The sequence below is a fragment of the Antechinus flavipes genome, chromosome 6, assembly GCF_016432865.1.
Source record: "Antechinus flavipes isolate AdamAnt ecotype Samford, QLD, Australia chromosome 6, AdamAnt_v2, whole genome shotgun sequence".
NCBI classification, from domain to species: Eukaryota; Metazoa; Chordata; class Mammalia; order Dasyuromorphia; family Dasyuridae; genus Antechinus; species Antechinus flavipes.
The window spans coordinates 14,013,513-14,037,347 of record NC_067403.1 but is presented as its reverse complement, the minus strand read 5'-3'; positions in this window follow the sequence as shown (position 1 = coordinate 14,037,347).

Here is a 23,835-nt window from a genome sequence, read left to right as displayed (position 1 = left end):
ATGATTTAAATAATCAGGATTAAAGTCTTGATCATGTGACTCTAAATAGCGATAGTTAGCATTTATATTGGGCTTGCAAATTTGCAAGCTTGCAAATTATTATTTTTTAATATATAAAATCTCATTGGATTCTCAATTCACCTCAAAGTTAGGTACTATGTTATCTCCATTTTATAGGTGAGGAAAGTGAGCATGTGAGGACCAGTCGAATTCTGTTTGGCAAGATTCAGCACCGGAGAGCTGGCCACCAGGTGAGTAATCTCTATTTTTGTCCATAGCACCTCCCGAAAAGAGAAAACTAGAAAATGGCCTTATGTCCTGGGTACTCTCTTGTCCCTTCTGGTTTGGTGGCAGAAGAGGCCTTTCAGACCATTCTCTAATATTAATTTAACAGTTGGTGCTCTCAACATGGGATCGCTTTCCACCCAACAATGCGCTGGCACACTTCTAGAGGAACTGACATTATCCATACTGACATTCCCTTGGTCTCATTGAGTCTGAGCCAATTCCCTGTCATCTGTAGACTAGAACTAACTGGATTCCTTGGCATCTGGGGAGCCAGAGTTCTCTGGTTTGAATAAGGACATTCTTAGCGCAGAATGGCCAAAACTCCCACCAATGGTCCAGCGAACGTCTAAGAGATCAATACATTTGAGAGGTTCTTTCATTTTGAAAGTATATAAAACTTTTTTGTGAGTATCTATTGATACTTCTTTTAACTAAATCACAAAGCTCTGGAGATCACACGCGCGCACACACATGCACACATACACATACGCACATACACACAAGATAGAGGACTAATAAATGAAGCCACTATAGATATACAACTACATTTCAAGATCCATTCTAGGAAGGATTAATTAATTAATAAACTTTTGTTTAAGTATCTATTATGTGCTGGGCAATTGGGGTACAAAAAGTCAATGGGTCTCTACCCTCAAGGAGTTTATATTCTATCCAAAGGAAGAGGGAAGGGAATACCTAAGGAGGATATTTGAGAAAGAATGAAAGGAACTCAGGGTGGAAACCACCATGTGACACAATAGAAATTCCCCTTGTGTTCAAATTCTTCCTCAGCTGCTTGTTAGCTAGGCTGATCTGGGCAAGTCATTTAATAGTTGTAGATCTCAGTTTCCCTATTATGTTAAAAATAGCACCTGCTTTATAAGGTTGTTGTGAGGTCCTATGGGATAGTTTGGTTAATGAACTCTTCAGATCTTAAAGGGACTATAGAAATCCTTGCTAAAAAATCACATTGTAAGAATATTCAATGAAATTTGGGTGTAGATTAATACAAAATATTAAACTCAAAATATAATAAGAAAATTAATTTTTAAAATTCACTGAAATGGATCTTAGAGGTCATCTAGTTCACTATTTTCATTTTCACATATGAAGAAACTAAGGCGCTGAGACATTAAAGCCTTTCCCCAAATCAATCACATGACTAAGTCAGTGGCTGAGATAGGATTTGGACCCAGTCCTTTCCTTAACTCATATTTACTATCCACTATTTGATATTCAGGTCATGGAACCAAAAAGGTTTTTGTATCACTTTTCCCCAAGTTCATTGCTATGATCACAAAAAGCATGTTGTGCTCCACGTAGCCTTCAGGTGAGCCTGGAGAAGAAGGAAGTGCTTGTTACTCAACAGTATCTGACACATGGCAATCACTTAATAAATGCTTGTTTCTCTCATTAGTGAAAATCAATGATGTCTGGATATCAAAATTCCAATTTGATTGCAACTGCTTAACATCCTCACCAGCACACGTCCTTGTGTGTCAATGGATTCCAAGAATTTTTAGACAAGTATACTCCTTGGGATTTTCCAATCTTATGTCTTTTATTTTTATTTTTTTAATTGCATTTCCTTATTGAAGAGTTTAACAAACACATATAGGCTCTATGTCTTGCTATGATGTCTTATCATATGGAGGAAGTGATTCTGGGTATTTTGATGCAGCTCTCTAGGATTGTCAACTTTATTCCAGGAATGGAATTCACATTTTATTTGCATTTGGTTTGGAAAAAAAAAAAGATTAAACTCTATCTATCTCCTTTCCCCATCTCAGCATAATTTATAGATGATGCTCCTAGTGGCTTGCCATAGATGGGATCTTATTAATGGGGCAGAGTTCCTTGAAAACAGAACTCTTCTCTTCCCATTAATTCATTGGATCAGCAAACTCAGTGTCTGGGGGGACCTCATCTTCTTACAGGGTTCCAGGCTAAGTCCTTTTTCTTTTTCAACTCTGAATTATTATGCTATTGGGGTAATAACCATAGCTATGACAGATAACTTCTTTATTGGGGAAAGATGAGTAACAATGACTGCAGCACTGATATCATACTTAAAACCTGAAAGAGGGAAGAAAAAAAAAAGGTGATGGTGGATATTACATAACACTTGTCCATAAAGCTGATGATTCATCATTCCCTGAGAGTTCTGCAGAGATAATACATTCATTGTGTCATGGCCACCAAATCTTCCCCGATTTAATAGCTGCTGCAGACCCATGGTACAGTAGAAGGCTCTGAATTAAGATGATTCAGTGGATTCCAATTCATCCTAAATAAGTGGCTGTCTAGATAAATGAAGTCCATCAAATTGCAATGAATACCATCTAACAACCTTGCTGGGATTGGATGCCCCTGGGACATGGACCATGGCTTACTGCGCTATGCAGCAATTCCCATACTGGGGTTTTGCAGCCAGCATTAAATAATAACAATATGACAGGGTATTTGCCCAGAGTCATTTTTTTTTAAAGCAGCAAAGTTAATGCTTTAACTGCATCAATTAAGTCACTTAAATTCAATGAAGTAATGAAAAATCACCCTTGTTGGAATACAACCTTTCAGTTTTGGTTGTAGTTTTTTTTTTTTTTTTTTTTTTAAGGTACAATCAAAGCAACCCCTCATTTTAAATTATATCTATCTCATTCAATTCATGATGTTAAGCAAACAAATAACTCTGAAAAAATGAGTAACTCAGATTTGGCCTTGATTGTCAAATATACACTTCGAAAAAATAGATCTTGTGGTTCCCTATTGTCTCTAGGATCAAAAAAGCAACTCCTGTGTTTGGGTTTTAAAGCCCTTCACAATCACCTTTCCACACTTGCTATTTGCCCTTCCCTTTTATGGGCTCTACATTCTAGGCCAATTGGCCTATTTGCTGTTCTCAACACACAGTTTGCTCTATTCTATCTCCCTGACTTTAGACATTTTCTTCCCAATGTCTGTCTTGCCCTGTCTTATCCCATGTGTCTTTTAGAATTAAGAACTCTCTACTATGGCCTGTTCATCTTGGGTAATCTTGCACAGAATAGTTTATTTACTCAAGCCCCTCCACCATCATGAGGGAGAGATATACTAGGGCTTTGTATACCTAGAGCTCACACATCATAGATGCTTAATAAATGTTTGTTGAATGAATGAGTGAATGATCATTGTAATGGGCATTTAGTGTTAGTGAGATTTCCTCTGCTATCAGAGAATATCAAAGGATCGCCCTAGTAACTTTCCTTAAATACAAAGAAAATACTTTAGGGCACAGAACCACTGCAAGTGAAAAATCTATATTTCAGAAGTAGCAAATGCCTCTGGCAGTGCGGTTGGGGGCAGAGGGGATGGAGGGGGTCAAGGGAACTGCATAGCTTGCACTTAGTCCCATGATTGCCCAATCATTATAGGCTGGAGATCAACTATAGCCCCATCGCAGAGGACCTTTTTACTCTGGACAATCCACTATCATTAGTGCTACAATCTCCTGTGGGCCACTAGGTTTCCAACTCAACATTACATTTTGACATTTTTAGACTTCCCATGGACCATTAGGACAATGCTGCTAAATCTTTCCATATCCTGGCTTCTTTTCTAGCAAAGAAGAGAATTACCATTGCTGCTATTTTTAAAAAAATAAGTATGGGTCAATTTCATCGAGTTTGCTTTGTTTTGATGATGGTGATTTTGGACACATATTTTAGCTCCTCCCCTCCCCACACACTTTTGAACTGTTGCCCAGCTGCCATCTATTTAGTAGTACAAGGGTCCTAGGGATAACTCTGTGAAGGACACTTGATAGCCCAATTCTTCTGTGGTTTCTGTCCCAGACTGAATCAGGAAGTAGAAATTCTAGCATGTGGTAGTTCCCTTTCATTGCTTCCTGGTCATGTATTGTCTGCCCTCTAAGATGTCAAAGCCTCATTTGACCAAGATTTGATTGATATCTGTTTACTTTTTTTTTTTGATTGGGAAAAGTCACAGACTAAAGTTCTTCAACTTTAAGATTTCAAAATGAATCTTATTTCAGAAAGAAAAGTCCTTTATAGAGCAAGATTGCCCTTATTTTACGATAGTCAGAAAGTGGGAAAAAAAGAAGCCCATGAATTTGGAAATGACTGAGCAAACTGTGATATATGAATGTAAGAGAAACAAAAAATAGAAGGAACTCAGAAAAAGGAAGACATACAAATTGAGGCAGAATGAAGTAAGCAGAAACAGGGAAATACATAATACCAATGACAAGAACATAAAAGTGAAGACATTGGTAAAATATTTTAAATAAAGAAAGAAATAGCTGTGATTTCATCAGTGTAGGTATTCCCTCCACCAACAAAATCATAAGTCTTCCACATCTTAGTGGATGGTTTCATGAGTTAATAATCTATATAAAATATTCATTGCCTGGTAGTCAACTGTCTGGCACTGAGCCTCTATGAATATAGCCAGGATGGTTCTCAGATGATATCCCATTGCCAGGACTATAATTGAAGCCAGGTTGGTCAGAACTGCCAAAGTTCATCTCTATTGGCATAGCCTTGGGTCACCCCCAAGTCTTAATGAGTCTGCAAAGCAGAATTTGAATGGTCTCTGCCTCAATTTAAAAGGGAGAGGAGTGGTCAACTTGGACTTTTTTTAAAGCTCTTATAGGTGGACAGTGTCCAATATTTAGAACCATAAATCCTTTTGAGAGAGAAAAAAAAAACTGCCCACAACAGGAATAGAAGAGTATAAAGGAGAAATGATATTTGGGAAATATATTGGGGAAAGCATGAAGTTTTGAGTTAGGGCAATGGGAAGACCTCAGTTCAAATCCTGACTTGCTATTCTAGGAAAGGCACTTATCCACCTTGAGCCTTAGTTTCCTCGGTGTGGAAAATGGAAGGTGTCTTTCAAGGTTCTCTAATGCTCTTTCCAATGCTGAATCTATAATACTATGACCTTGCTCATCTCCAGCCAAAATAGCAGGTAATCATTTCTTCCTGGATTGACCAAGCAGTGAAAAGTTATAACTGAAAAAAGCATGCACAAGAACTTTGAGATAACCTTCAGTGTCTGCTGAACATCATAGCCAAGTTGGGACTCCCAGGAATTGGCAACCTTTTCTTAAGGACTTCATTGAGGGGGGTTTACATAGTTTCTTTGGCTCACAAAGTAAATGAATATTGGATTGAATGTTGAACTAGAGTCAGGAAGACCTGGGTGATAATCAGCTGTGTAATTTTGGGAAATTGCTTTACTACCATGTGTCAAAGGATTCTTAGTCTTAAAATTTGGGATCTGTTTTGGTGGAGGAAGTTCCCATTTGGGAATTCCTTATGTTGATGAAAGCAAATCCTTGTATTTATCTATAAAGATCCTCCTTATAACTATCTTGTAGAATAGCTCGTAGATTCAGAAAGCTAGAACAGGCCGTAAGAATTATGTAACTCAAACCTTGATCTCATAGGTGATGAAACTCAGGTCCAGAGAGATCATATTTCATTGTTATTCATGTTGCTAATTAGTAGCAGATCTTTAATCCAAGTCTCTCATTGTTTAGATTTTGATGACTTAAAATGAGTCTAAACAGTAATTTTTTTTGTGTTCTGGCAAGAAACTTTGAGCATCTTCCCCTCTCAATTTGTGATGGCAAATTAGATCATCTTGTGTCTCATTTCTTGCCTAATCTGTTATTCCTCAGTTTCCCTGAATTATTATGCCCTGAATAAAATTATTATAGCTCCAGTCCTTTTTTCTTTGCCATTAGGACTGGAGGCCCTGAAATACCATTGAGTCACAAAATTCCAGATGCCTTATCTCAAATGTTTGCTGGGATAATTCCCCCTTCTTCTGAGTATTGCCCCTCTCAGTATCTTCTGCCCTCAACCATCTTATCTTGACCCTCATCCTGTCAGGACTAAGTTATGATCTTTTCCTGGCATTATGGCTTGTCCAGCCACCCAGTGTCTTATCTGCCTTACTCAGGCATATATCCTGGGTAGCTTAAAAACCCACAAAAGGTCTCTGCCTCAGTTGCTCAGGGCTGAATGTTTTGTAAAAGAGCCCTATTCTTCCAGCTCATCTTGTCTAGTCTAAATTCTCCACAATTAAAATATTAAAAACCAATCTCTGTATTGCCTCAGTTTCTCTGGCATCACACCCTTAGTCATTGAATGGCTGTTGCCTCAGACAAACTAATAACTGGGAAATGACCTTGATTTAGAAAGGCCAAGGTCATCTATTGTAACCCAGGCCATCACCAATATCTTTGGCTTTTGTCTTATTAGACTTTGCTACTCTGGAAGAGAGAGGGAGTCTGACAATTTTGTCACTTCAACGCCTCACTTAAATCCAATTCCCTTGCAAGTCAAGATGTTCCTGACTCATGGCTGGATGTGCTTTCTAATATAACAGCCTGCCCAGGGTTGTAACTTGGGTAGATGAGTCTGTCATGCTCTAGGAGTGAGAGGACACCAGCAACAGAAGGAAGAATTGAACACAGCACCTCATTTATAAAAAATACTTAAAATGGGGATCTCGTATCATGCTTCTCTCTACCCTCCAGATATCCAGGCCAGCTCTTCTCCAGCCGGATATCACCTTGTTTCATTCCTTGATCTCCTCTGCTGAGGCCCTTAAGTGTTCCAGTGTTAAAAATGGATTTTTCCATGCACCAGAATGGACAAATACAGCTCCAACCCTGTCAGTTATCATCTAAATTGTGATGTCTTACCTTTTCTGTGATCGATGTATCCAAGAAGCTTGCTGTTTCTTTTCTTGCTCATTCATTTTAGCAACCTACCTAAAATGCCATATGATCCTTGGGTGTATGTGGGGCTAGGTGGGTTGGGGATGGGGATGGGATAGGCTGAGTTAGGCTGCGGAATCCTGCTTCTGAGAATCCATGAATAGATCGGGACCTCCCTGGTGGCCCATGTTCTGAGCCTGCTGTGCCTCTGAGAGACCACTGAAACTGGTGCTAGGACAACAGTTCATCCCTGGGCTCACATCCGAAGGCTTTCTGGCTTCCTGCCAGAGTTTATGCCCCATTGTCAGGGCCATTAACACCCCAGGGTCACTCAACATCATTACTGAGCGTCAGTGGAGAGCCTACTCGTGTGTCTTTAGCATCACCTGTAGCCGGAAGGATGGACGGAGCCTACAGGAAGTGTGTTACCCCACTGACACTGACCATCTTTTTCTCCCCTTCCCCAGTATTTCCTTCCTATCTCTTTGCAAGGAGACCTGGGAGTTTTGGATCCCCTTACCTCCCATGCAGAGGACTTTCAAGCGTGCATCCCTGCCTACCTGAAACAGAAATAGAACACTTTGAAAGTCACCATGACTGTCAATATCAGAGAGACATCAAATGCTGTCGCTGGGCCAGAAGGCTGGTTTGGAGGAATCATGCAAATGCATCATGACAGACAATCATCAGCAGCGGTGACATTAAAGATGAAAGACAAGGGCTTCTGCAAACCCCAGAGCCGTCAGCTCGAATCCCGGGGCCAGGTGGCTGCAGGATTCACCAGTGGGCCCGAGATGGTCCCGGCAGCGTGTGGCCCAGGGCCCTCTCTGCGCCAAAGGGCTCTTTGGATGCGGGGAGCGGCGCCGGCTCACTTAGAGCTCGGGTTCTGGAGCCGGCTGGCCATGTTGTCTTCTCAGTGTGGATTGGATGAGGGAAGTGAGAAAGCAAACAGCAGATTCTTGGCAGCCGAAGACCGGCAGGCAGCTGAACTAAGGAGATGAGAAGACCCATCAGGGGACTGTGGGAAAGCCATGCATCTCGGGCGAGATCTTTGCCACTTCTCTCAAGCACCAGCTCGCTCTTTGCCAATGTGGCATCAAAGCGCCAAGGGCAGGCTGGAGCTCCACGGATGGAAGCGAGATCAAGAGGTTTCTTATTTAGCTCTCTCTACGCTGGTGGATGGAGTTAATTCACTTCAATAAATATGCATTAAGCCAAGAGTGGCAATGGGGCTTGGGGAAGACAGCTCACATCCGAAGCCAGGAAGGCCCGGATTCGATTCCTACTTCTAAGACTGGCGCTGGGCAAGTCCTTTAGTCTCTTAGGAAGCCTACAGAAGCCTCTGAAAGACACAGATGAGTTACCCATGGAGGGAACCTTTTCTTTGGAAATTCCTAGAACTGATGAAACCAGAGGTCCAGACTCCAAACTCAAAGCTCAAAGATTTTTAGTATATTATAATAAAAGAGAGCAACTTCAGAAACCCACTTCCTGGTTCTGGATGTACCACTTGTCAACTGTAACCTCAGGCAAGACATTTGATCTTTTTTTTTTTTTTTTTCCTGAGGCAATTGGGGTTAAGTGACTGGCCCAGGTCACTCAGCCAGGAAGTGTTAAGTGTCTGAGGTAGGATTCAAACTCAGGTCCTCCTGACGTCAAAGCTGGTGCTCTAACCACTGCACCACCTAGCTGCCCCCATTTACTTTCTTTAAGATTTCTCTGTCAAATAAAGTACTTGAATTATCAGGAGTTCCTAATATAAGGCCCATGAACTTGACTTGTTAGATATGTCTTGGTAACTGAATTTCAGTGTGGTTGGTTTTATTTCTAATTCTAGTTGTTTTATATTATCCATTTACAAATGTTATTCTGAGAAAGGTTGCATAGCGACCAGCACATTGCCAAAGGGTTGAGTGATACAAACAACCTGTTTGTTTGTTTGCTTTCTCGGAGGTAATTGAGGTTGACTTGCCCAAGGTCATACAACTAGTAAGGGTCCAAGGCTGGCATATGAACTCAGTCAGTCCTCCTGACTTAAGTACTCTATCTACTGGACTGTCTACACCACATTCACCCATCTCCCCACATGGGTACACATTTACATTAAGAATCCTTGTTCTAGATACTCTTTTATCTCTAATTTTGATCATTCTAATACTTTTTAAAATAAAGTTTTAGAAATGTCAGTGGATCTTCATTCCATAGCACCAGCTACCCCACCCCCAATAAAAGAAAATAGATCAGGTGAGTCCTACTTTGCTTTCAAGTTATCAAGTGTTTATTAAGCACTTGACAATAATGGTCACAATAGTTAGTGTTTATATAATGCTCTCAAATGTAAAATACTTTGCAAATGTTACTTTGCTTTATCTTCATAGCAGTCTCAGGAGGTATTATTATTTCCCCTTTTATAGATGGGAAAACTGAGAGAAAATTTAAGTGATTTACCTAAGATCACTAATTAGTAAGGGTCTGAAGTCATATTTGAACTTAGGTTTTTCTGACTCAAGTCTAGTGTTCTACCCATCACGTGCTGGGCTGAGTTGTACAAAAATGGAAATGGGCAAAACAATAAAAAAACCCAGTTTAATCCCTGCTTTCAAAGAACTTATGGTCCAATAGTCGAAACAATAAATAAATGACTTTGTACAAATAAAAAGGTGGAGAGATGTGGCTAGAGATATGATAAATCGGAGAAAATCACATATGGAAGAATCTAGCATTAAGGGCCCTTAGAGAAGGATTCTTTTTTTTTTTTTTTTTTTTTTTTTGTTACAATGGGAATTTATTTGGCACTACACCTTATTTTGTTACTAGAATCCTTGCATTATAATATATATTTTTTTTTTATAATAAATTTTATTTTATTTAATAATAACTTCGCATTGACAGAATCCATGCCAGGATAATTTCTACACGACATTATCCCTTGCAATCACTTATGTTTCGTTTTTTCCCCTCCCTCCCTCCTCCCCCCCCCCCAGGATGGCAAGCAGTCCTATATATGCTAAACATGTTGCAGTATATCCTAGATACAATACATATTTGCAGAACCAAACAGTTCTCTTGTTGCACAGGGAGAATTGGATTCAGAAGGTAAAAATAACTCGGGAAGAAAATCAAAAATGCAAATAGTTCACATTCATTTCCCAGTATTCCTTCTTTGGGTGTAGCTGTTTCTGTCCATCATTTCTCCAATGAAACTCAGTTAAGTCTCTTTGTCAGAGAAATCCACTTCCATCAGAATACATCCTCATACAATATCGTTGTCGAAGTGTATAATGATCTCCTGGTTCTGCTCATCTCACTTAGCATCAGTCCATGTAGGTCTCTCCAAGCCTCTCTGTATTCATCCTGCTGGTCATTCCTTACAGAGCAATAATATTCCATAACATTCATATACCACAATTTACCCAGCCATTCTCCAATTGATGGGCATCCATTCATTTTCCAGTTTCTAGCCACTACAAACAGGGCTGCTACAAACATTTTGGCACATACAGGTCCCCTTCCCTTTTTTAGTATCTCTTTGGGGTATAAGCCCAATAGAAACACTGTTGGATCAAAGGGTATGCACAGTTTGATAACTTTTTGGGCATAATTCCAGATCGCTCTCCAGAATGGCTGGATTCGTTCACAACTCCACCAACAATGCATCAATGTCCCCGTTTTCCCGCATCCCCTCCAACATTCATCATTGTTTTTTCCTGTCATCTTAGCCAATCTGACAGGAGTGTAGTGATATCTCAGAGTTGTCTTAATTTGCATTTCCCTTAGAGAAGGATTCTAACAGGATGTGGGATTTTAGCTGGGAAAGGAAGAAAGCCAGGGAAGCCAGAAGGCGGAGATAAAGAGGGACAGCATTTCAGATCTAAAATGGCTCATGCAAGGTAGAGCCAAGTGGCCCTTGTGCCTGGATCACAGAGTACAAGATGAAGAAGGAAGGAGGAAAAATAAGGTATAAGAGTTCTGGAAAGATAAGAAGAGGCCAGATTATGAAGGGTTTTCAAAGCTAGATTTTATACCATAAACATCTTCCCATGAAAATACTTTTAGGAATATTTTTTCCTTGGGATTTCTGATAGCCTTTTAATGGTCATTGGCCCAAGCATACTAACTGTTGAACAATAGATATGAATCATTTTTCTTGCTTGATTGGGCACAAGTCAGGCTAAAGCCATCTATGGGTCTAAGGCATCAGAAGCAAAGTAAGGAATATTGAAATAAGTGGAAATTGATTGAATTTTGCACAGAACTAAAGCTCAGCTCACCATTGTGCTTAATCCTTTAATTCTCAGCCATTGCCAAGTGATCCTACATTTATTCTAAACCAATATTCAACAGCAGAGATCTATGAGGAGATCCTTGGGTAACTGTACACAATGATGCATTAGACTAATTAATTAAAAACTGGCTTATAATTAAGAAAACAAATGAAAGAAGAACATTTTCATGATGTAGTAGCCTACATATATTGTCATTTTTCTTTTCTTCTTTCTGTCCTTTTTTCCTTGCTCACTTGCTAATTCTCAAAATTCAATACTCTGCATTGGGTTTCCCAGTCATTAGTACGAATTAGCAAGGTTCCACTGTAAATCACCAGAGACTAAGTTTTGATAAATGGAGAAAGGATTTTAAAGACAATCATTGCGGGAACTCCAAACTGTTAGAAGGCCCTCGTTCCCCAGGTTCTTCAGTATTCTTTTTCTGGGCTTCCCTTTCCCATCTCTTCTCACCTCAGAAATTGAAAAGAGAAGAAAATAATCAAGAGAGTCTTTACAAACAGTTAAACCCAGACTTAATTAATACCTGAGTTGCGCAGATTAGCATAAGGACTTGAGATATGATCATGGTAATAATTGCATTGGCTGTTTATTTTCTTTTCATTTGCTTCTACAGAATAAAATGGAAGATGAAGTCTGGAGACTCACACAAATATAAATTCAATAATGTTTTTCAGGGATGATTTTACATAAAACAATCAGGCACCTGAAGTGAATGACATTAAGTCACCTCATCATCGGTAAGTCCCCCATATTGGAAAGGGGAAAGCATGATGAAAGCTTCTGAATTTGGTGGCCTGCATTCAAATCTTAGTTCTGATTCTTAGAAGCTTGTATGGATTTTGACCCACTCTCCAAAGTGATTCATCATCACATAGAGAACAGATGTTCTAGTGAGTGAGATGGAGAAATGTAGAGTAATATTTGCCATATCTTTATCTGGAACCAAGATGTCTACCTTTTGGCACCCCGAATGAAGTAATTTGTCTTACATAGGAAATGCAACTCCTGAAAATAGTGTTGGAACTAGACATTTTGGCTCACAAAGAACATTTTTAGAAAGGGTCCCAAGATACTGAAACACAATCTTCTCCAGATGCTACTACAGGGTAACAGCCACTTAATATGTATACCAGGAAGCTGGAAGGAGCAGATACCATACCTCTAATTAGAATGTTCTCTGTATCATTTGTTCCTTTCCTTCTAAGGACCAGAACTACCGCAGCAAGCTGTGTAACTGAATTTTTCAAAGTGGGAACCTTCTATACTTTTAAAGGGTTTAACTTAAAAAGGTCTTATATTGTTTATGAAGCCTTTCTTGGAGCCTTCTTCAAAATTCTTTTGCATACGTAGAACAGTTTTAGTAGACAACCAAACTGGTATGCATTTTTGACTCCAGTCTACCAGGGATGGCCAATACTCACAAGGGAGTTTTGTGTTTTATTTTTCCTTCCTCGAGGCATTTTGAAATATCCTCAACCTTTGGCACATTTTCAGAACAGGTCTAGCTGAAGAAATATTTTGCCTAATGTCACTAATAGCTTTCATAACAACACTATATTAGAGAATATCATGTTATGAGGGCAGGAGGTAGATGGGAAATAATTTTGTAGTGAAAAAGTTTAAGCATATCAAGAATATAAAATGTAACGTTCAGACTAGCTTTCTGGAGGACCTCGGATCAGCCCGAGTCCTTGGTCTTTAGGTGGAGAAGTGATGAAGGAAGGAAGGAGAGCCACCACGAGGCTGGTCACAGATAGAAGGTCTTTTTTCCAGTCCTTCTTAGTCCTTATATACCCTATTACAATTACATCATTACAGTATATTGAGTATGTGTGAACTAGAGAACCATTACATCACCATGCTAAGTACCAAGTATATATGTGAACTAGAGAATCATCATCTCATTAATTCCACTGAGTTAACACTTTGTTTCAAGTATACTTCTCCAGAGTTCCAGCCCTCTATATCATATGTATATAATATAACATAGTATAGAATAGTATGATATAACATAGCATATCAAATATAACATAATATAACATAATGCAACATGGTAATGGTAAGCTGACTGACATGACAAGAAATAAATGCTATTAGTGCTCAAGGGCTAGCCCAGATCGCAGCTAACCATTTGAAAAAAGGTCTTGAGCAATTAGCCAGATGATGTTACAATAAGATTTTGTGACTGGAAAGTGGGGCTTAGGTGTGATGTTTTAATGGTTCCAATTCCAAATAGCGTTGTTAGGGAGAAGTCATATGAGGCATGTGCCTGCAATGATTTCCTTGGTGAGGTTCCCACCTCACCCATCTTGACTAAGTAATCTCACCAAAATTGTTTATCATCAGGAGCCTGTGTACAGTGTTGTGAGAATCAATGAAATAATTCATTCACTTATACAATAAGCCTTAAGCTATCTACTCCCTACTTATTTTACCTTTTTGACATTGATTTTTAAATATTTTTAACTCTTTACCTTGAAATCACACTTTTAGTCCATTGGATATTAACACTTTGACAAACAGTTTATTTTTCTAGTCAAGCATTGATTGGCCATAGATTTTCAGTAGGATTTAAGTCAAGTGAATTCTCAGGCCATTTAAGCTTGTTTATCTCCATCTCTTAGATAAATTTCTTAACCTTTCATGATGTATGGCATAGTACAAGGTTATATTGCTGTATTCTCTCTCTTCTTCTGGAACAATTATGCTTCTTAGTGTATCGAAATATTTATTACACTTCATCATTCATTCCATGGGAACAAGAGATCCAGGAACAGTGGAAGAGAACAATCTCTTCAATCTGTTTCTTTTCCAGTAAATATTTTAGTCCAATAAAGATGTCCAGATCTTATAAGTTCATCTGGATTTATTTTGACAATGGTTTTGAGATAACCTAATAAGTTAAAATTACCTTTTCCCAATATTCATTACTCTACTTTTTCTATTGTCTTGCACATAACAAGCACTACCCGCCCCTCCTTCCCATCCAACAGTTAGCCTCTGATATTTTTTTTTTAAACTGGTCTTCTCACTTTTCTTTATCTTCAAGAAGTATGTGTAGGAACTTTCTAACAACCCATTTAACTGTCACTTCCCTCTGGAGTTCCCTCAGAATTCTGAGGATTGATCAGATTGTTTTGCAGCAATAGTCTGTCAGTTCTTGGTATTGTTCTTTCTCACACTTTGCTTTGCACTTTAGTGTGACTGATCCTACTAAGTGATCCTTGTTATACCACCAACAGGCACTACAACATCCCTAATTGTCACTGTAGTGTGCTCTTTAAGAGCTACAACTTTTGTTTCCAAATTTCCTTGGAGTAATATCCATTCTTTAAAAACCCCAGAGTTGAAAATCCAATGGTAGAGAACAATAAAACATATCTGCATAACAGGAATTCTGTTGCTAAACTGGTAAAGAATAAACTAAAGTTGGGGAAAACATCTCAGTCTTCTTTTATGTGGTTAAAATCTTAAACCTGCCTAGTGCTAATAAAAGAAGCACTCCCAAATGATCATTCACACACACACACACACACACACACACACACACACAGAGTTTAGATTATTACTTGTTCCAAGTAATTCACATACCACTGTCCTGCTGGCACTATTTGATAAGAGTTACTAGGGAGCTTTGATGCAAATTATAAGTGGTGGCCGTTACCTCATATCATACTGTCAGTATTTTGTTTGCTTCCCCTGTTGCCTCAGTATTATCTCTGACTGCTGCTTATTATTATTGTTATTATTATTTTTTTTTTTTGCTTTGTTCTGTGAAAGATTACTTTCAGAGCAAAGCTATCCAGCTGCATAACTGGGTGCCATTGCTGTTGAATCCTCAATGGCCATGTTAAAAGCTCTATTTCCAGTGGCTTTGCCCAGGACTAGCTGATGCCTTTGTGAGCAAAGTTAAGCTCACTGTTTAATCAACAGTGCTGTGGAACCTAATCCAAACTTTGCCAGGCTCTCCCCCAGTTCAGCTGGGTGACAGCGTTTGAATGGCAGATAAAGCCCCGGCCCGTTATCTGCATAGCGGCACTTAAATGGCATGCGTGGACATGCATTCCAATCGGAAAACTCTTGGTTGTTCGTGACATTAAAAATGCATTTTCCGACATGGTTTGACCCTTGATTCAGAGGTCCAGGCTTTGAACTACTTCCTGAAAGATCAACTTTAACTTTAGGGTTGGAGGGGAATAAAGCCCCCAACACCTGCGTGGAAAAGCAGGGATGTATGTCACATCCAAGGTTGGAGCCATCATAAACCGCAGGGCTGTTAAATTCGGAAAATCAGGACTTGCAAGGGAATGCCTTCTCTGCTGATTGCCCTGTAACCATTGCAGCAGTAATAGGCTCCAGACACCACTAGAATAGCAGATATCTGTGTGCGACTACAGAGGAATATATAAGAAAGAAAGAGACAGATGGTATACTTAGGTGCACTTAAGTCTGATTGCATGAGTTGATAATGAATGTTTAAATATGGTACTCCCATAAAATCAGATACCTGTAGATAATGCTGGAACAAGTCCAGACTTACTAGGAGGGGGGAAAAAAAGGAGATGAGACTCTGGAATCTAGTCTCGGCCAACATTATGATTATGTGATTCTTTACATGAAAGTATTTGTAACCTTTTTGTAATTTACAAATATAGAATCAGTAATATTAGACTTTTAGAGTTGAAAAATAACAAAAACTAAGTAGTTTAAAGATTCATTTTACAGATTAGGAAACTGAGGCTTGAGAGATGAGTTTTGACTCACCCACAGTCATTAGCAAAGCCAGTAAAAGAAACAAGGTCTTTTGAATGCCAGGTCATGGCCTTTTTACCATGATACTAAAAAAATGATGACCAAGTTAGGAGTTTTTGTATTGGGAGAAATGTCACAGACTATGCCTCAGGAAAGAAGTATAAATTGTTTCTCCACCTCAGCTCAAGGCAGGAGGTTGATGTTGACTTGTTAGGAAGGACAGGGGGAGGTGGAGGGAAGATTGAAGAACATAAAGAGATCAGAGTGAGGTGAAACTCAACCCAACCTGCTTTCTGGTAACTTTCTATCTTATCTAATTTTCTCTTTTTATAACGACAGTGAGTGTTAAGCTCCATTGTTCCTATGCTGCTCTAAGTATGATCAGCACCCCGCAAATTTGGAACCCCAGTGCAAAGTTCTGATTACTATGCTCTAGTTATGCCTTTGCTGAAAACTACAATTTAGATCAGGAATTTTTTTAACCTCGAGCATGTGAAATTTTTTTAAAGTGATAACTATATTTCAGTTAACTAGTTTCCTTGGAAATCCCACTTATCATGTGTCATTCATTGAAAAGTTTTGTTTTTTGTTCTCCCTTGGGAAAGGGTCTATAAACTTCATCAGACTATCAGAGGGATCCATTATACACAAAAGGGTTAAGGACTTCTGAAAAATTCCACTACTGGTACAAAAATGAAAATGAGTTTTTTTTTTTAACCCTCTATGAAATGGAAAGAGATCTATTCACATAAGCCAAGTGAAAAGCTAGTTTAAAAAATAAGGCAAAGTTTAATTTAGATGGGGTTTAACAATGAACATTCATTGAATATAGATTTGCTTCAGTATTAGAAGAAAGGAAAAAAAAAAAAAAAACATTCCTTGGCCTTTGAATGTGAATGAAAGGTAGCCTTTGAAACTTACTGTACTGAGCTTTATCAGATGAATCCAATTTTCAGATCTTTCTGGCATGTATTGGAATTATCTTAGTCATAACAATCAAATGTCTCAGCTAGCTTTTCAGTTTTCCTGTTGAGACTTCTAAAAGTAAAGGGCTTACAATTGTCCTCAAATCTGCCATCAAAGGGATGATCTTGGGACCAACATTCTCACACTTCAGATGGCTATAGGGATGATGAAGGAACAGAAAGGAGGTAATCTAAATCTGAAGTACATGCTCCATGTAGAAAGGAGACATCGATCAGAAGCTGTAAATAAATTGGACCTGGCACTTTAAGTGCTTTAAATGTTTGAAGTTAAACCTCAAATTGCATCCTTCTTCTTAAAGGGAGCATGTGAGCCTCCCATTGAAGAGAGTGGTGGTATAATCAAAATGAGTGATATTGCTGGAAGCTGAAGAGCCTTCTCCATCTTAGTCAGAGTCACAGTCCCCACTTGAGAGAGCATTCAAAGCCTACAAGCTTACTTATCAGGAGCAAAAATCTGGGTAGAGAAAGATGTTCTTTATTTGAAAAGCAACAAATGCTGACAGGTAGGGGGTAACCTTGGGAACGTTGGCTGAACTACTGGTCAGTGACCATCTGAAGCTGTAGTCTAGTTGCTGCAATCGCTTCTTTTACCAGGACATGGACTTTGAAAACTTAGTACCTTTTATTCAGTGTCTCATGAAATAAATTTAACTCTTTATTTCCCGCCATGTTATTTTCCCCAAGTTATGTTTTTCTCTCTTTCTCTCTTTCCCTCTTCCCTAGGATTTTGCTTCTGACCACCACCTTCCTCAATCTGCTTTCTCCTTTTACAGCCCCTCCCCCTTTCTTATCACTTTCCCCTTTTTCTTCTTCTGTTCTCCCTTCTATTAGCCTCCTCTTTTCTTTTCCCCTCTCCCCTCCTACTTTCCTATAGGGTGAGATAAGTTTCTCTATTAAACTAAATATATCTGATATTCTTTCTTCGAGCCAAATCTGGTGAGATTAAGATTCAAACAATATTCATCTCTTATTTCCCTCAATTCTAATAAATCTTTTTTTACCTCTACATGTGATACAATTTACCCTCCCCCCTTATCTCCCTTTTCCTCTTCTTCAAGGACTATCCCTTTTTTCAACCCCTAGTTCCTTTTTTATTTCATCCCCATAAACCTACACCCTCTAAATATGCCCATAATAAAGATTGTGTTCTCAAGAGTTAAACATATCATCTTCCCATATAGGGAGGCAAGCTTTATAATCTTTCAAATTATAGAGGTTTTTTTTTTTTTTTTTTTTTTTTTACCTTTTTACTTTTTTATGCTTCTCTTGAGTTCTGTATCTAAAGATCAAATTTTCTATTTAGCTCTGGTCTTCTCATCAAAACTAAATGAAACTCCCCTATTTCATTGAATGTTCATCTTTTTGTCTGAAAGATAATGCTCATTTTTTTCTGTATGGTTGATTCTTGGCTGCAGTCCAAACTCCTTTGCCCTCTGGAATATAATATTCCAAGCCTTTTGATCCTTTAAAGTAGATGTTGCTAGGTTCTGGGTAATCTTAATTGTGGCTCTTCAGTATTTGGATTGTTTCTTTCTGGCTGTTTGCAGTATTTTCTCCTTAATCTGATAATTCTGAAATTTAGCTACAATATTCCTTGGAGTTTTCATATTGGAGTCTCTTTCAGGAGATGATTGGTGGATTCTTTCAATGGCTATTTTATTTTCTGGTTTTAGGGCATCAAGGCAATTTTCTTTGATGATTTCTTGAAAGATGTTATCTAGGCTCTTTTTTTCCATCATGGTTTTCAGGTAGTCTAATAATTCTTAGATTGTCTCTCCTGGATCCATTTTCCAGGTCAGTTGTTTTTCCATTGAAGTATTTTATATTCTTTCCTATTTTTCTCTTTCTTTTCTTTTCTTTTCTTTTCTTTTCTTTTTTGCTTTATATGGTTGATTCTTGATGTTTCACTGAGTCATTCACTTCCAGTTGTTCAATTCTAATTTTTAGTGAATTATTTTCTTTAGTTGGCTGTTTTACCTCCTCTTGCATTTGGCCAATTGAACTTTTAATAAGCATAGTTTTCTTGAAATTGTATTGGATGCTACATTAAATTATGTGATAAAGAATACTGAATAACCCTAAAAAAGGGGGGGGCTGTATATTATCATTTGGAAAAACAAGAGAATGAGTAAGAGAACCATGGGAAAATCATTCCAATGAAATGGTTTGGGCAATTTAAAGGAAATAATAATAGTGAGTATGTATATAGTATTTTTTGTACTAAATAAATGTTTGTTTAAAAAAGATATATCTTTGGCCTTCACAATGATCTCTGTGAAGTGGGTTCTATTATTGACCTATTTAGATGAAATTGAGTCTGGAAGAGGTTAAGTGGCTTGTTTAAGGCCACACTTCTCATCAACATGATGGGATTTTAGGTTGCTTTGACTCCAAGATCAGAACTCTCTTCCTTCCAAGTGCAGCAAGGATGCCCAGCTGGAAAGCATGGGGGTGGGTGACAGGTGAGTCTAATGTTTCTTAGCACATAGCTGCTACACTTAAAGTAACACTTTATAATAAAGTTATTTTATGCACATGCCTCATGTGTACTATTAGATTGTAATTCCTTTGATGATGGAAACCATAGCTGGTCTATTCCATACATAACTGAGTGCATATATCATGATATGTATTAAAGAAATATTTGAGGAAAGATGGAAACAAGAAAGGAAAAAAAGGGGAGAGAAAGAGAAATGAAAGGATAGAGGGATAAAGGAAGAACAGGAAAACAAAAGAGAAGGAAGAGAAAGAAAAGGAAACAAAAGAGAAGAGAGAAGGGAGAAGATGAAAGGAAGGGAGAAGAGGAAAGAAAATAGACACATAGACTGACAGACAAACAGACAAATAGATAGACTAGATAGAAAGAAAATGATAGCATAGATAGAAAATGATACATAGGATAGATAAACAAAATAGATGGGATAGATAGAATAAATAGATAAGATAGATAGAATTGATAGAAAGAAAGGATAGGATAGATAGAAAAAATAGATAGAAATATAGATAGATATTAACTTTTTTGACATGGCATTCTTCTAAATGTCTTTTGCATGTCTCTCTCTCTCTCTCTTTTGTGTGTGTGTGTGTGTGTGTGTGTGTGTGTGTGTGTGTTTCTGTGTGTGTAGAGGGGAGGACTCTCTAAAGTCATTTGCTGACATAGCAAATGCTATGTGAACCATAAAAATACTATCTAAATATAGGAAACAAAGTATTTTTGAGAAAAGACCTTGATTTGATGCACTAGATACTTCCTAGAGATGCCGGTGTTCAGGAGGGATTGACTGCTAACTGTCACAATGATGGGGAGTGATCTGAAATCATACATAAAGCTAGGATGAAACATGACTGAATTTGAGGGGCTTTGAGACTGAGCTTGGTGCTTAAGCTATGGGAGAATATAGTAGCTTACCATGACCTCCATAAACCCCAAACAATCAGAGTTGGGTACCAGAGAGTCAAGTTTCGCCACCAGTTTCTGTTTTTGGCTGTTAATCCCAGCTTTGGTAGCTCTTCTTGAGAGTAAGCCATCAAAAGATTTTTGCTTTCTATACACCCTTTAGTTGAAGTGTCCCTTTGATGGCTCATCTCCCTGTGCCATTACTGTCATGTTTGACTTACCCTTGTTTAGACACCACTGTCAACCTGGATAAAGCTGAAAAACCCGGGATACTTCCATTGGGCAATATGGCTGCAGGGAATCATGTAACTTTCAAGCCATAAGCTATTTAGGGAAGACACAAAGAAACTTTCCCTTGGAAATGCATCAGCTGGCTAGACTAGCTTTCCCATTCAAATTGTGTTCCTAAATAGAGTACCTCAGAACAGCTCTTCCTTAGGCTGTGTAATCTTAATTAGATAGATCGTGCAATAATAAAAAGCAGCTCTGATATTCTGAAGAAATGTATATCCCTCGGTCCAAAGTGTCTCCTTTGTCCTTGTCTCTCTGAGGAAATTAAGTCAAAAGGCAATCGCCTGGTGATTTAAGCAGTCATTCTCTTTCTGAAGAAATACTCCATTCCTAGGGTCTGTTTGGCTCCCATGGTTGCTTTCTTATTTTATCCAATCTAATAATCAATCCTTCTCCCACCTACTGGATGGCCTTGTGGACATTGTCCTGGATGTTCAGATGAATTAGCCACGTTGGCCCTGTATATCAGGAGCCACAGATTGCTGGTGATCTCTACCCCATCATGAGTGCCTTGCTCTGCTGTTTCCTTCCAGATGACCTAGCAGTGATCTGCTTTGCCCAACTTCTATACAAACTACTCAGAGTTGTTGATTTTTTTTTCCTTAGGAATTTGAATAAGACATCTGAGCTATTTATCATGGAGTCCCGGGGTTGTTTTGCATAAACAATCCCCTGACCTCCTCAGACTCCTTCCCCAGTTAGCCCCTCCATCAGTGCATAGACCTGTCTATGGCATATGGTTTCATCCACAATATTACAATTCACTGCCTACAGAGATTCTCCAGGTCAACTCAGAGAGACAGTAATTACTCCTTGCATTGAAGGAGCTATTTTTGGCAGAGGGGGCTTATATAATTTATAGCTCTCACTCAGATGTTTTTAAAAACGATGCTCTAGAAAGCTGCAGTCTTGCTTGTTTGAGTATCTCTTGCTTTTTTATTTTTAAAAGCACCTGATATCTAATGATAAATGTAGTCCACATTTAAGATGGCTCTGGATTCTAGACTTAATAATAAGAGGTCTCCCTTGGCCGAAGGGGATTTCGGGCATCTACGAGAAAGAAATCACATTTAAATTATTTATGATTTTGAAATCACATCGAGAAATCGTAAAGGAGCTTCAGCATTTGGATGTTATCAGAGAATCCACATTTCAAGGAAAAGCATTTTCTTTCTTTGGCTTTGAAGATGGGCCCTTTCATTTGGAGGCAAAGCACCATCTCATTTCAAGATATTAACACTCAGAAATGCCAGTCATTCGCACATCTTTATAATAGGTTCTTGCACATTCTACAGACTTTAGACTTCTAATAACTGTGCACATTGAAATTATAGGGGAAGAAGCTTAGTTGGGCTAATATGAGCGTGGAGAGAAGTTTTAAACATGTGCTCAGCTGATAGAAGACCTTATTTGAAGAACATTATAGCTAAATTGGAGAGAGCATAGGGCAACAGAAATGATAAATGGAAAGGAAGGGATTATAGAGCATATGAGAAGAGATTAAGAAAAATGGGGTTGTTTAGTTTTGAAAGAAGATGAGTCCAAGGTGAATTGATGGAGGTATTTGAGCTAGTTAAGGGCCACAATGCAATTAAGTTTGATCCCTTTGAAGGAACACCTTTAAGCAGAAATGTGTGAAAGGAGAATTAAAGATTGTTATTTTACAGGAAAGGGTGGTGATAAGCATAGAAAGGCTTTGTAAGCAGAGAGGTCAAATCATATAGTGTCAGCATGCTTGCAAGTATTTTTATTGGCTAATTGAAGGCTCTGCCAGGCATGGGATTAAGCAATAACTAACCTGGGCTAGTCCTGTTACAGAAACTTGAATTCACAGGCAAATTCCTTCCATTTACCAGTTACTATTAGAGATAACAGAACCCTACTCTGTGCTGGAGAGAGCTATGGAGAAAGAAATCAAGGGAACTGTGTTTGAATCTGTCAATCACCAGTTCTGTGACCTTGGGCAATGCCATTTAACTTCTTTGACTTGAGTTCCTAATCTTAAAATGGTGATGGCAATTGGTGGGTAGCATGGTGGAGTGGGAAAGGATGATAGCTTTGGGGGCAACTTGAGTGGCCTGGGCAAGCCCTTTAATTTCTCTAGATCATATGTAAAATAAAAAGATTAAGGTGAACTGCTCTCTAAAGACCCTCTCCACTCTCTATCTGATCTGATGATCCTTGGATATGCCCTAGCTATTTCTCAGGGTGGGGACAAGGAAGGGGGGATAAAGGAGGAAAGGGAGATCCAAGAAAAATATGTGAAAGGGCTTGGAAGAATAATGAACTATATAAATGTTAGATATTTGTGACATCTTATATTTGTGGTTTGTTAAAATATCATTTCATATTCACAAATATGAAATATTAAAGAAAGCCAGGCTAGTGGATACTGAACTGAACTCAGAATTGGGAAGATGTTGGTTTAAGATGATCTCTAAAACATCTCTGGCTATGTGATCTTGGTTGAGTCATTTTGTTTTTAGGTGTTCTATTTAGACAACTTTCAAGTTATAGCCTATAGGAAGATACTAACTGACATTGGAAAAGAACATTTCTCAATGGGAACTCTCCTTGCCAATGAAACTATAGGCTCAGTCCCAATCTTGATCTTATTCTTTATTAAATTCCATTTCCCTCCCCCTCAAATGTAATGAATGCATTTGTAATTATAGATCTTTAGCTTCTCCAAGCTAGAAGTGAAGACAGAGAACATTTAGCCTAAATTTTACTTGATCAAAATCCCTTCTACATTATACCCAATGGATAGCTATCCAGCTTAGCTTGAAAACTACTTAAGGAGGGTTGCTAACTCCTGAGACAATTCAAATCAAGTCAGCACATATTTACTAAGCACCTACCATGTGGTGGCACTGTACTAAGTAAGTACAGAAAGGCAAAAAGACAGTCCCTGTTCTCAAAGAACTCTCTCTAATGAGGGGAGACATCATGGAAACAGCTATGTCCAAGCTTGTTCTATAGGTAGAACAAACCAGAGATGATCTTAAAGGGGACTGGAAAGGTAAGATTTTAACTGGGTTGTGAAGAAAGGCAGGAAAGCCAAATGGGATGACCATCAATGCATTAGACTTTTTTCTTTCG